Here is a 14,546-nt window from a genome sequence, read left to right as displayed (position 1 = left end):
GTGTGCATGTCTTCGCTGTACTCTATTGGGGGTGATTGATACGGACTGTCAGCCCTCCATAGCGACCATGGGTTCCACATACATAGATTCCAACCACAGGTAAAAAAAAAAAAAAAAAAAAAACTCAAAGAACTGCATCTGCACTACTCACGTGCAGACTATTTTCTTGTCATTATCCCTGGAACAGCATAGTAGGTGACAGCTGTGTACACGGCATTTACCCTGTGCCAGGTGTTGTAGTTAATGTGGAGTTGATTGAAGGTAGGCGCTGCGTGCTGGCTTCAGCAAGTGCTATGCCATCTTATATACAGGACTCGAGCATCCACAGACCAGGGAGTCCTGGACTCAATCCCCCCTGGATGCTGAGGAACGACTGTATAGTAAGATACACAGATAGGAAGTGCGCAGGTTGATGATTTTTTTTTTTTTTTTTTTTTTGGACAGGCAGAGTGGATAGTGAGAGAGAGAGACAGAGAGAAAGGTCTTCCTTTTTGCCGTTGGTTCACCCTCCAATGGCTGCCGCGGCCGGTGCACCACGCTGATCCGAAGCCAGGAGCCAGGTGCTTCTCCTGGTCTCCCATGCGGGTGCAGGGCCCAAGCACTTGGGCCATCCTCCACTGCCTTCCCGGGCCATAGCAGAGAGCTGGCCTGGAAGAGGGGCAACCGGGATAGAATCCAGCGCCCTGACCGGGACTAGAACCCGGTGTGCTGGCACTGTAAGGCGGAGGATTAGCCTGGTGAGCCATGGCGCTGGCGGTTGATGAATTTTTGTAAGTGAACTCATTTCGTGTAGACTCAGGTATCAAGCATTTCCCTTTCCCCAGAAAGGTCTGTTATGCCCCAAAGCCTGCCCCGTCCTCTACTGTTTTGACTTTTATTGCCGAGGATTCACTTTGTCGCTGAACTTCACCTAAGTGGAATTATGCAGGATGTAGTCTCCTGTGCCTGGTATCTTTCATTCAGCGTTAGGTTGTGTGATTCATCCATGTAGTGGGCCACATCCACACTTGCATGGGTACTAATCTGTAAGGTTACTGTAACTGGATACCTGAGACAGGCTACCCTGATAAAGAAAAGTTCATTTAGCTCGTAGTTTTGGAGTCCAAACAGTGTGGCCCAGGCACCGGCAAGGGCACCCATGGGTGGAGTCACCTCACAACAAATGGCTATGATGGGAGTGAGCGACCACTCTCCCAGCCAGGAAGCCAGGGAGAGCCTGGTCACCACAAGTCTTCCAAGGACACACCCCCAACTGACCTATGGTCCTCCCACTAAGCTCCAACCTCTTCAAGTTCCCACCACATCGTCGCTGGAGGCCCAAACTCCCAACACGTGTACCTCAGTTGACAAGCCAAAGCAAGACTTCATTTCTTGATAAGGCTGAAGAGTGTTCTGCTGCACGGATGTGCCACTGAGTGTTTCCCCGTTCTCCTGTTGATGGCTGGCTGGGTCGTTTGCAAGCTTTTTGTTTTGTTTTTAAAGATTTATTTATTTATTTGAAAGAGTTACAGAGAAGCAGAGGCGGAGAGAGAGGGAGGGGGAGAGAGGTCTTCCATCTGCTGGTTCACTCCCCAAATGGCTGCTATGGCCAGAGCTGGGCTGATCCAAACCCAGGAGTCAGGAGCTTTTGCCAGTTCTCCCACGTGGTGCAGGGGCCCAAGGATTGGGCCATCTTCTACTGCTTTCAGGCCAGAGCAGAGAGCTGGATGGGAAGGGGAGCAGCTGGGACATGAACCAGTGCCCATATGGGATGCCGGCACTGGCTTTACTTGCTATGCCGCAGTGCCAGCCCCTCGTTTGCAGTTTGAGCCTCTTTCAAATACAGCTGCTGAGAATGTTTGCGTGCAGGTCTGTTTGTGGACACAGGGCTCCGTTTCTCTTGGGTGCCATTTTGGGGTTATCGAGTAGCTGTATCTTTAACTTTATTCAAATGTATGAACAGTTTCCCATTAGATTTTGGTGTGAAGCTGGACTGGGGAGCCACAAGATGAGAGGGTTTCCAGTGGAACCCTTGTGCCTTGGAAATTGTGTTCCCTAGCCATCTCCCTCCTTTACTCCTAACCCCTCTACACACACGGAAGCGTCCCTTAATTTGCCATGGAGTCATCCTTCTCCCTCAGGTACCCTGGGTCCCGGGACCATTGTACTCAGGGATTGGACACAGCTACTGGGTACCTGCACAACCTTGGCTAGCCCAGCCCCGCCTCCCATCTCCTCCTCTTCCTCCGGGGCTGTGTGTATTAAATCGCAGTGCAGGGACTAATTCTTTGCAGCTTGCAGGTGGCTGCCTCCATCTGAGCAGACAGGAGGGCGCCCTGACACACAGTTAAAGATCACAAGCTTTGATAACCTGCCTTTCTGATTTATGATCGGCCACGTCTCCACGTTCACCTAATGAGGGGAACGCGGAGTGTCAACCTGTTTATTAAATGCGCAGAACCATGTGTGAGCTGGACCGAGGCACGAAGTCAATCAGATTTTCATTTATTCTGCGTGTCCCCCTCCTCTGTTCGCTCCGGCCCCTCTCCCCGAGACTGTCAGTCTGCCAAGCTCTTTCTTTTCATCTGCAAAGGAGAGGATTTGAGGACAGACCGTTTGTGGAGACGGTCGGTCGGGGGCCACGATGTTTGCACTTTCCTACTGATTTCATAGGTGTTTGGAAGTTAATGATGGTCGGCACCTCATGATTCTTTCCTGTATGTCAAACAAAGACATGAAAGGGAAAGTGGGCAGTGCGGACAGGCAAGGGGTGCCGGCTGGAGGACAGAACCCCGCCCAGGGCTTCCTCTCCATCGCCCTGGCCGCGGAAACATTGCTGAGTCCTGATGCAGATGGGAGACGGATTAATATTCCCGAAGTTGTCAGGGTCTAATGAAGTCTTAATTCATCTCCTTTAATTCCCTTTGAAATGAAGAAAGCACACAAATCAAAATAACGGATGGCCCGGCTGCTTTAATCTCTCCTCTTTTCTCACCCCCTCTCCCTTGCAACTTGGTCACTGTCATTTTCTTAATCTCCGGAGATTCGCCCCGATCCCTTTCAAGTGGCATCAGCTCTGCCTCTCCGGTTTGGTCTTCTGGACGTGGCATAAATATTTCTGCCTGTTTGAGGCCCCCGGCTGCATGCTGACCTTGGACATGGCTGGGGGAGGGTTCGGAGCTGGCCACTCTGAAGCTCACTTGGCAAGAAGAGCTCTCGTGGGCCCTGCCTTGGGAACCCCACAGAGCTCTTAAAACTCATGTATGGCGGGCCGGGGCAGCGGGGAGGGGCGTGGCCTCAAGCACCCTTTACCGGAGCTGCTGTCCATGCGGTTCTGCCTGCGCTCTCTTGTGATGAATGGCCACACTCGCTGCACGATACCCCTCATTTCCTTACAAATAAATACCCCCGGGAGCAGGTGTGCCAGCAGTTTGATTTTTTCTTTCCATTCTTATTCAGTCCCTGTATCTTACCCAGTGCGCAGCTTAGAGTGGCTGCTGTTTAAATATCTGTGGAACGAATGAATGACAGCAGGGCCAAGGCCACACAATAAACCAGAAATTGCGAATGGTATAATCTGTAACTTAAACTTGGTCTTGATTTGTTTTTGTATTACCTGGTAATGTACACTAGTGGGACACCTATGACGGGGACTGGCCTTCACGGTGCTATGCCCATTGTCTCTTTCTTAGCGATAGTACCTCCATGTTTAGCTGGACACTAGTCTCCCGGCCTTCCTTTCAACAAAATGTGGTCAAGTAGGTTCTGGCCACTGAAAAATAACTGGTAGTATTGTGTGGTTAATGTTCTTGAAAGACAACGAAACGAGCTCTTTGCCTTTTCTCTTTCTCCTTTCCTGTGGCTGGAATGTAGACGTGAGGGATGGAGCTCAAGCAGCCATAGTGGATTATGGGGCTAGCAGTAAAACCACTGCGGCTTCTTGTACAACAAGAAGGGATTTGGCTGCAATGCAGAGGCCTATAGAGGGAGGCAAAGAGGATGTCAGGTTTAGTAGGGTGTACAATTGACAGGCTGCTCCGGTGGGGGTAGGAGAGACTGGGTCATGAGCAGGAGAGGAAAGGCCAGGGTGACAGGTAGGCAGGTGTTGCATGGGTCTCGGGGGACGAGGACGCTGGGTGGGGCCTGGGTGGTGGAAGTGTGAAGGTGAAGGAGACCTGGAAGGGAGAGATAGAGTGGCAGAACCCACAGAGACGGCGATTGTTTGCTGGTTGTTCTGGAGAGGGCTCACCCAAGAAAATGAGAGAGGAAAACAAGCTGCCAGCTTGAGCCAGGTGGGGGCGCTGTTCCCTGTGACAGGTGGGAAGATGGCGCATGCCCGACCCTTGAGTCTGATTGCCCACGGGGCATGTACCATGCAGGAGAAGGGTAGAGGAGAGCCTGGTAGGGTAGACAGGTAGACAAGCCTGGGCCCGGCTTCTCAAAGACACCAGAAAGAGAAGCTGACGTAATCCGTGTAGGGGAGGCATGGACCCCGTCTTAACATGCATGCCCCCCAAAAATCTGCCATCTGCCCGTGCATTCTTCAGAATGGTCCATGATGCAAAACCAGATTGCCTGTGGCTCTGAGGACCTTTCAAGGGAGGACGTGGTACTCGAAGGCAATGTCAGCTACTCCCCAGGTAGAAAGGCTAAAAAGGAGTTTTCATGCACCCGGGAGGACAATGCACACCTGTTACATTCTGGCCATGCTTTTGGCACTGCCTGCATGCTGGTGATTTGACCACAGACACAGGGGACAGCTAATCCCTGCTTTCCTGGAGGTCACGGTCTCCTGGACACCCCTGAGCACCTCTGTCCTCGATGGTTCTGAGTCATCCCACAGGAGCTCCCAAAGGCACGTGAGGGTGGCTGCTTCAGATTGGGAAGATTTACAACCTCAGAGAGAGCTTTATTAATGCAATAAATATCATACATCTCTCCTATGGTTCAGGCACTGTGGTGGACCAAGGGTGGGCTTAGGGAGAAAATATTCGAGCTTCCGGATCTATCGATCTCTCTGTGCAGGCCCCAGGCCCAGTGGGAAAAGGGATTCGGGTCTTAGGCAAGCCCAGGAGCACGGCATGAGAACTGCATTTGCCTCTCTAGACAGAGTCCTGGGCCGGGCAGCCGTGATGAGAGAAGAAGGAGAGTGGCTTTAGGCTGGGGCTGCCCGCTCTCCACCCCCGTGGACACCCTCAGGCAGGAGGCAGCTGACTGCCGCACAGGAGGGCTGTCAGTTTGTGACGGATCCAGGCAGCCGGGGGACAGTGGCTGCCTGGTCTCTGGGGCTGAGCTCCTCCGTGATTCCTCACCAGAGGCCCCTGGTCTGGGGTGGGTCACGTCCTGCAGCCCCCAGGCCTCCCTCTATTTTAAGATGGGAATGAGCCCTACCCTTGGATCACTAGCCCTCTGCAGCCGGTAGGCAGCAGGAACGGCTCATCCATCCTTCTCCCCTTTCCTTAGCCGGTCTTCTGCCCTAGCCCTTTAGTACAGTCAAGATTTTACCCAGAAATGTAAGTTATCAGGGCTGAGTCTCCCTTCTGTTCGCAGTTATTTGTTCCACCACATGGAAGAAGAAAACTTGATGACTTGGAATCCTGCGCACAGCCTTGCTCCTCCATCAGTCAGGAAGCCTGTAGGTCTCTCTGATAACCACAGCGCCTTGTGCATGTGGAGAGAGGTTAATAGCACATTTCCTGCCAATCCACTTCCTGTGCATCCCTGGCTGGGCTGTGCTGCTATGTGTCCCAGGCTCCTGGAGACCAAGGGAAGAAACACTGTAGATGGAAGGGAAGGAGACGGGGAGAGGCGGGGTACATCTACTCTTCTCTTTGTTTCTGGGGGCAGCCCCAGAAACTGTCACCTCTTCTCCCCATCTCCATCTCCCTTCAGATGGCTCCTCCCTCCATGTCTGCAATCCTGCCCGGATGGTGGCACTTGCTGCAGCCCTGGCTCCTGGCTCTGGTGAAAGCTCCCTTTCTTGCCCCACCAGCCCAGGGGGCGTCGCAGCTCCTGGCTCTTGCTGGTGTCTGGGCTGCTTCCTCCTTTCCTGTTGTCTTCTCAGCCCTCCCATCATCTGGGTTGTCTGTTCCCTGCATGTACTTCTTAGCACCATGATACGTAGTGCAAGTTCAACAAAGGTTACACTTACAGTAGAAGCTCTCTCTACCATCTGAGATAGGGCACGTTTTTTCTGCCAAGCACCATTTGATATTTATAACATCATTCATAGGCCACGTGAAATTGTCATCAAAAACTAGCCTGCTACAGATTTATTGAATTTTGAGTCCCACCTGCAGTCGCCTTGGCAGGGCCAGGCCTTGTGTGGTCCCTGGGCCGGACATTCCCCACCCCTGCATGGATTTCAAGCGAGAGCTGAACGTCTTCATTCCCTCTGCAGTCCAGGGTTAGCGGAGCTCTTGTGTGCACCACATTCCTGCTCCGGTCGCTCAAGCCACACGTTCCCCAGCATCAGTCGTGTGGGCTCCCGGACCTGTTTGACTCACTCACGCTCATTCTCAGAAGATGCTGAAGACTCGAAAGTCCAGCGTCTCATCTGCACAGACCCAGGCCCACGTCCAGGAGAACTCCCCAGCAATGTGCGCTCCAGGTCATGATGGCTGAAGACATCCTTGACTGATGACTTTTTACAGCACTTTTAGTTTCTCAGTAAGATTGGGAGGCAGGTGCAAAGGTAGCTCCTCTATCCTCTGCCTCTAGGTGGGCTCAGCCTCCTCAATTTGAATTCATGCAGTCTGTAGCTTTGCAGATGGCTGCTTTTACTCAATAGCATGCATTTATGTTTCCTCCGTGGCTTGGTAGCTCACTTCTTGTTAGTGTTGAATAATCCTCCATTGTCAGAACATCACAATTTTTGTTTATCTCCTTAGGGACATCTTGGTTGCTTCCAAGTTTTGGGAGTTATGATTACACTTGCCATAAAGATGTGTTTTGTGCAGAAACATTGAGGGCGAATATCAAGGAGCATGATTGCTTCTTGAAAGAAACTGCCGGCCGGCACCGCGGCTCACTAGGCTAATCCTCCGCCTTGCGGTGCCGGCACACCGGGTTCTAGTCCCGGTCGGGGCACCAGATTCTGTCCCGGTTGCCCCTCTTCCAGGCCAGCTCTCTGCTGTGGCCCGGGAGTGCAGTGGAGGATGGCCCAAGTGCTTGGGCCCTGCACCCGCATGGGAGACCAGGAGAAGCACCTGGCTCCTGCCATCGGATCAGCGCAGTGCACTGGCCGCAGCGCGCCAGCCGCAGCGGCCATTGGAGGGTGAACCATCGGCAAAAGGAAGACCTTTCTTTCTGTCTCTCTCTCTCACTGTCCACTCTGCCTGTCAAAAAATAAAAATTAAAAAAAAAAGAAAGAAACTGCCGAACTGTCTTCTAAGAAGCTGCACCATTTGCAGTATGAGTATCTGTGGGTGTGGGACATCGCCAGCCACAGTAGTAAGAAGAGCGAGTTTATTTATAGGTAATGTTGCATATTTTATTAATTTCAGATATGAGAAATTGTCAACCATGCTGAATAAAGTATTATTACATTCCAGTCCTTGTATAGAAAACATTACTATACATTATGGTCCCATTAAGAAGTGTAAAGTGTTTGTAGTCTGAAATTGTGGGATGGAAATAGTGTTGTGAGAAGTAGTTAGAGAGGATAGCATGATCTCTTTGGATTTTGTATTTGTAGTATCTTTGCCTTTTAATTTTTTCAATTTTTATTTTTTTGACAGGCAGAGTGGACAGTGAGAGAGAGAGACAGAGAGAAAGGTCTTCCTTTGCCGTTGGTTCACCCCCCAATGGCTGCTGTGGCCGGCGCACTGCACTGATCCGAAGCCAGGAGCCAGGTGCTTCTCCTGGTCTCCCATGCGGGTGCAGGGCCCAAGCACTTGGGCCATCCTCCACTGCCTTCCCGGGCCACAGCAGAGAGCTGGCCTGGAAGAGGGGCAACCGGGATAGAATCCGGCGCCCCGACCGGGACTAGAACCCGGGGTGCCAGTGCCTCAGGCGGAGAATTAGCCTATTGAGCCGCGGCACCAGCCAGTATCTTTGCCTTTTTAAAAAGCAGAAACCTGTGATTCCTGTTTTCATTCTAAGTATCATTTTTGTGTCTTATTTTTTGTGTTTGTAACTTGGCTTTCTCTTCCTTTGGAAGAGTCCCTAGAATGTGCTAAGTATCCGATCCCAGGACACCTAGACCTACTCGTCTTGTTATTGAGATCATGCAAGTTTAAAAAATGCCCTACAAGCCGATGAAAAATGAGTGTGTAAAGAAAGAACCGCAGGGTAGGTGTAGCAGTTAAAGTGCCACGTGGAATGCCCACATTCCACGTCGAGTGCCTGCCTTTGAGCCCCTACTCTGCTCCTGACTCCAGCTTCCTGCCAGTGCGCAGTAAGGTGATGGCTTAAGGACTTGAGTCCCTTCCGGGCCCATGGGAGACCCGGGTTGAATTCCTGGCTCTTGACTTCAGCATGATCTGTTTCTCACTGTTGGGCAAGTTTGGGAGTGAGCTAGGAGATGGGAGATCTGTATTTCCCTCTATTTCTTTCTCTCCCTTTGTCTCTGTCTTTTGAAGAAGTAAAAACTTTTAAAATGAAATTATGTGCTTTGGAGACAACCAATGGGATGTGAGTTGCTAAACTGCAGTTGAAATAGGCATGGGTGGGAAAATCCATGCAATTCAGAGAAAACTCCTGATAAACTCACAGGATTCCTTCCTTGGACAGCAGTGCAGAGACGTCCATTTCGCACTCTCCCCAAAGAAGCCAGCCTGGTCTCCCTAGGTCCCAGGTTGCAGAGCGTTTGATAAAAGACAGAGTAGCAGAGCTCTCAGTGCCAGGCTTGGAGGGCGTTTGCTCATTCACTTCTCAATGGAACACTTCAGCCAGTCACTGTCCATTGCCCACCAATGGGCAGGCTGAGAAGAAACCTACTTGCCCTCTTTTTGATGGTCCACCTATTCCACTTGACAGATGGGCATCTGAGGCCCGGAGAAGCAAAGTGCATTTCCTAGGGTTACATAGCCATGGCGTGGCAGAGCCAGGGCCCCAAAGCTCCAGTCTGTGGTCCTTCCATCTCTCTCCCTGGACCAATGCATGCAGTAGGAGGAGGTGGTTATGGGAAGGAGGAGAGGAAGGTGGGAATTTGATTTGGGAATAGCTTAATTTGTTAAGACATTTACAGTGTCACGGGGGAGGGAGCTTGGAAACCCCCAAAGGGCCTCCATGAATTATTCCCTGTCCATTCTCAGAGAGTGTGGTCTCAGCCTGAGATAAGAGTCCAGGCTCAGGATGGTGACCCTGAGATGGCTCCCTCTACCAGTCCCACCCCTTCCCCAAGTATACCCACAATCTCTTGGATATAGTACATGGTACACACACACACACGTGTGCATGTGTGCACCCACGCACATGGCCAGAGTCTGGGCTCCTAGAACTACCAGCCGGGGGAGAATCAGGAAGATGCAGAGACCAAGGTCACTGGCTGTGTGGCCCCCATGGTCACGAGGAGACGATGGCCAGGCAGTGGGAATTGGGGCTGACTCAGGTGTCCCTGCTGGAGTGCACAGGGTCCCTAGGCTTCAATGTTTTCCTTTCTGATCCCTTGGGAAGCTGAACAGCCCAAATTCAAAGATCAGAGAGCAACTGCGTGGTAGCCTCCTCCCTCCCTGCCAGGGCCCTGGGCCTCAGAGGAGGCTGAGCAGCGGGTCTGCCTGGGAAGTGACTGTTTGGTTTCTAGAAGCTCTGGCTGTGGCTACCTGGGGGGACTGGCACTGCAGCTGTCTTGCATCAGACTTCCAGCTCTTAAAACCCCCCAGCGAAAGCCTCAGCCCCATAAAAGTTGCCAGGCTGGCTTTGGGATATGGGTTCCTTATCTCCTGCACGGGTGAGGGGATGCTGTAAAAGGCCCAGCCAGGAGGCAGTGTCCCTGGGCTGCGGCCCCTCCTTGAACCCCCTGCTCTAACGAAGCACACATGAAGGTGGGGTGTACATTAGCTGCGACCCAGAACATCTGAAAGGCAGAATCAAGGAGCCACATCAAACAGCTGAAGGGGTCCCGGAGAGGAAGCAGACAGGGGTCTTTAACGGTCCATGCACAAGAGAGGAAATTTCTGAGTCTTAGGAACTCGGATGCAGCCTGGAGAAGCCACAGTTTAAAAGGTTTTAGGGCCAAAGATGAAAAAGTTGAAGGACGAGAAGTAACTGCTTCCTGGCAGCTTCCCCAAACTGCACAGCAATTAGACACAACTCCCTGCACATCGTGGGCACTCTAGCAATGTCTGAGCACTGAGTGGATGAAGGAGATATGGTGGTGGATGAATGCCGTTCTCCAAGAGATCGGCTGATTTCTCGTGCCCTGCAGTGGGCTGGGCGGACAGGCTCCACTGTGGGAAGGCCTCAGGGCACACCCCAAGGGCTGCCCTCTGTCTGTGCCCAAACTCCTCCCTTGCAGAAATGCCTGAGAGCAGAGCTTACAGACCCCAGATCCTCAGGGACACATGAATAAGCTGGGTAGGGGTGGGCGGAGGGTTCTGCTGTTGGCAGAGCCTGTGTCCCTTCCAAAGAAGACAGCCACTGCTCAGCTCCAGCCAGCTGTCGCCATGCAAGGTTTTAGGTCCAATCGCCAGGACTTCTGAATCTCCGATGGCTGCCAGGGCTGACAGGCAGAGTTAGACAGTGAGAGAGAGAGACAGAGAGAAAGGTCTTCCTTCCGTTGGTTCTCCCCCCAAATGGCTGCTAAGGCCAGCACGCTGTGCCAATCTGAAGCCAGGAGCCAGGTGCTTCCTCCTGCTCTCTCATGCGGGTGCAGGGCCCAAGCACTTGGGCCATCCTCCACTGCCTTCCCGGGCCACAGCAGAGAGCTGGACTGGAAGAGGAGAGACCGGGACTAGAACCCGGTGCCCCAACCGGGACTAGAACCTGGGGTGCCGGTGCCGCAGGTGGAGGATTAGTCTAGTGAGCCACGGCACCGGCCTAGCTCCAAGTTTTTAAAGGTGAAATCCCTTTTAAGTTATGGGCTACTTTATTCAAATGATGAAAAGCACCACACAGCGAGTAAAAGCTGCTCTGAGGTCCACATCTGGACCAGAGGATGGCATTAGCAAACCTGGATTTAACATTGTGCTTCCTCTGTCCATCAGCTGGCCGGGGTGGGGAGAAGGGATGCTCAGCCTGGGTCACAAATAGTGGGAGGGGCTTGGCCAAGTGGGCAAGGACAGGACAAGACAGGCATTCCAGGCAGGGGCCACAGCACTTCAAAGGCATGGGATGGGTGGGGGGGCGTGGAAGCAGGATGGAGGGGTGGGTCTTGGGTTGGGCACAGGTGGGTGAACTAACATGAGCTGTTGCCAGTCTGGTGGCACTGTGGAGGGTGTCCCTGTTTGCTAAGGGGCCATTTTGCCTTCCATTTCTCACTGGGTTAAGAGCAGGTTGATTGGATTGACGACCTCAGATTTGTAGCCTATCCTACAGCTTGGTGCTGTGCAGGGCTTCCTTGGGATCCACCTGTGGAGCCGGATGAGCCAGGTTCCAGTCCTGTGCCTCAGCTCCCTTCTCTACAAACCGGGGATGATCAATGCAGATTGTATTTGAGGACTGGGAGAGCTGATGTGTGTAGCGGCCGTGGGAAGAGGCCCAGTGCATGGTGAGCAGGCGACAAATGCTCGCTCTGTCTGTTGTGATCTTGTTCTGTTTCCAGCTACATTCGTGATGTCTGGCCTGGCCCTGGAGAAACACAGTCTGTGTTAAAAGCTCTTTCTCGGAGCTGAGGGTTCTGACTTCTTGGCTATACAGAGAGGAAATAAAAACGCTGTTCTTCTAAATGGACTGGGAGGGGCATGAAATTACAGCTAAGTCGGTTTGGAGCTTTTGTGTGGGGCTTTCGCAGAGAGACCAACCATTAATCATGCACAATTACCCTGACCTTGGGTGAACTGCAGCCTCTTGAACACAGAAGATTCTTCTCCCGAGGGTTCCACGACGCACAATGTCTGCTCACCATTAGGGACACGGAGAACAGGGGCCCGAAAGGCCTCCGGTTTGGCCCTAAGGGGGCTCCCCTCTTGCCAGGCTCTACTTGCAGACCAAATGCCCTTGTAGAGGGGAGGGTGTGGGAGGTAAAGGTAAAGGTTCAGAGAAGAGGCTCTGGTCGGCCTCTGCTCTTTGCCAGGTGTGTGCCTTTGCAAGGCGCTGTCTCCTCTCCTTGCCTCAGTGTTGTCGTCTGCACATTGGGGCCAGTGCTGCCTATCTCGTCAGTTCACCGTGTGGATTCAGAGATGGGAGTAGTGGTGCTGATGTGAACAGCCCACTGGGCAGAAGAGCCCAAAGGCTTGGAGAGCTGAAGGCACTCGCACCCAGTGAGGCATCAGGTTGCTGGATCTGGGGTCTGACACACACATTGCTCAACAGATGAGTGCCATGGGCTCAGCCCAGGAACTGGTGTCTGTGGTAGCTCACCCACCCCACCCAGGACAGCCTGTTACGATAGAGGCTGCATCCGATGCCTAGGTTTCCTTCTTCCCCTCTGCCTCCTTCCTCCCTCTTGCCGTCTCTCCCTCCCTCTCTTCCTTCTTCCACTTTTTCTTCCTTCTGCCCTCCCCCCAGCCCCTCCATGAATTCTTTCTGTTCTCAGTCTCCCGCCAGGCGTTGTGCCTCAGCACGGGACCAGAGAGGACCGTGTCTGCCTCCGTGTCACACTGCAGGCTGGCGTCTGGAAGGTGTGTGATAGGCTGCGTGTCCTTGCTACTGTGAGACGGATCAACCCACCCAAACTGGAGGGCACAGGGTACAGCCAGGAGACGACGTGAGAGGCTATGGGGCAAGCCAGATGAGAGAGGACAGTCACCAAATTCTTGGTGTGACTCTCAGCTGCTTTTAAATGAAGTCCCAGTGTTCTGTCACATGACTGTGCCGTAATCCACTTAGGCATTTCCCTAGAGTTGGACATTCAGGTTCTTGTCCCAGTGTTACTTAAGAACTTACATGAGGGGCTGACACCATGGTGCCTTAGGTTAATTCTCCACCTGCAGTGCCGGCATCCCATATGGGCGCTGGTTCTAGTCCCGGCTGCTCCTCTTCTGGTCCAGCTCTCTGCTATTGCCTGGGAAAGCAGTAGAAGTCCCAATTGCTTGGGCCCATGCACCCACATGGGAGACTGGAAGAAGCTCCTGGCTTTGGATCAGCACAGTTCCGGCTGTTGCAGCCATTTGGGGAGTGGACCAGCAGAGGGAAGACATTTCTCTCTGTCTCTCTCTCTCTCTATCATTTCTGTAACTCTACCTCTCAAATAAATAAAATCTTTTTAAAAAAAGAACTTACATGAATCTTTTTCTTTCTTTTCATTCCCAACCTAAATTTCACCTTCTCTCTGATCCTGTCAGGAAGGACAGTGAACTGCGTGGATGGCTAGTGTTGAGAAACAGGACAGAGGCCTTGCTGTCTGGTGCTGATAGAATCCTCCCCGAGAGCCGACTGTCTCTTCCAGGGTAGCCTTCAGCCAGTGACTGGCCTGTGCTGGGGTCCAGGAGCCCAGCCTCCTTGTCCCCAGGTGGACAGCTGACACTCCAGAGCTCCCCGTGGTCTCAGGACGAGACACCTGGCCTTTGCTTGGAGCCATGTCGTTGCCTGGCTTCCTTCGCTTCTCTGTGCCCCTTCACCCCACCCATGCAGGTTCTCTTAAGAATGTTCTCGCTAAATCACTAACACCAGAACTCCTGTCTCAGGCTGTGTTTCTGGGGCCCCTGACTTGACCTAAATCGGAGCAGTCTTGTCGTAAGTGCCCTCAGCCAGTGTGGATGGAGACTCACTTCCTGTTTGTTTCTGCGTTCTGTTGACTTGCCTTGATGCCAGTATGTTCTGACTTAGGCTGCTGATGGCGTCCAGAAATTGTCTTCATCTTCATCTTCAACGAAGGAAGAGCATCCCAGCACCAGAAAACGTGGCTTTCGAGTCCTGACTCCCTTTTATTGTAACCACGTGTCCTGGGCAGTTCCTCTTTCAGCCTTGGGTTTTCCCAGCTGTGAAATAGAGGCCATAATAATATGCCTGTCTTGGTCTCTGTGAGAGAGACCCCAGTGGGAAGAAGTGGCCATAAAAGAAGGATGTACTTTTCTTTGAAGGGAGGAGAGAACTTCCACTTTGCTTATGGCCCTGTCTAAATACTGACGGAGATTGTGGATTCAAAAGGCTTCCATAGCCTTGACAGCTCGCGTCAAGAGCCTCGGGTGATCACTGACGTCATATATAAGAGTGTTAATTGTTAAATTAACAACAGGAGTCACTGTGCGCTTACTTCCCATGCAGGACCTCTGTCCTCAATGAGTTGTATTATGAGAATTAACTGTAAAACTTGTTCTCAAACTGTGTGTGTGCGTGTCTGTGCAAATTGTTGAAATCCTCTCTTAGTATAGAATTGGTCTTCTGTGTATAAAGTTAATTGAAAATGAATCTTAATGGTGAATGGGACTATGACTAGGAGAGGGAGGAGGAGGTGGAGTGGGAGGACAGGTATGGTGGGAAGAATCACTATATTCCTAACGTTGTACTTATGAAATTTACACTCA

The sequence above is a fragment of the Lepus europaeus genome, chromosome 23, assembly GCF_033115175.1.
Source record: "Lepus europaeus isolate LE1 chromosome 23, mLepTim1.pri, whole genome shotgun sequence".
NCBI classification, from domain to species: domain Eukaryota; kingdom Metazoa; phylum Chordata; class Mammalia; order Lagomorpha; family Leporidae; genus Lepus; species Lepus europaeus.
The sequence above is the reverse complement of the archived record's forward strand: the minus strand, read 5'-3'. Positions refer to the sequence as shown.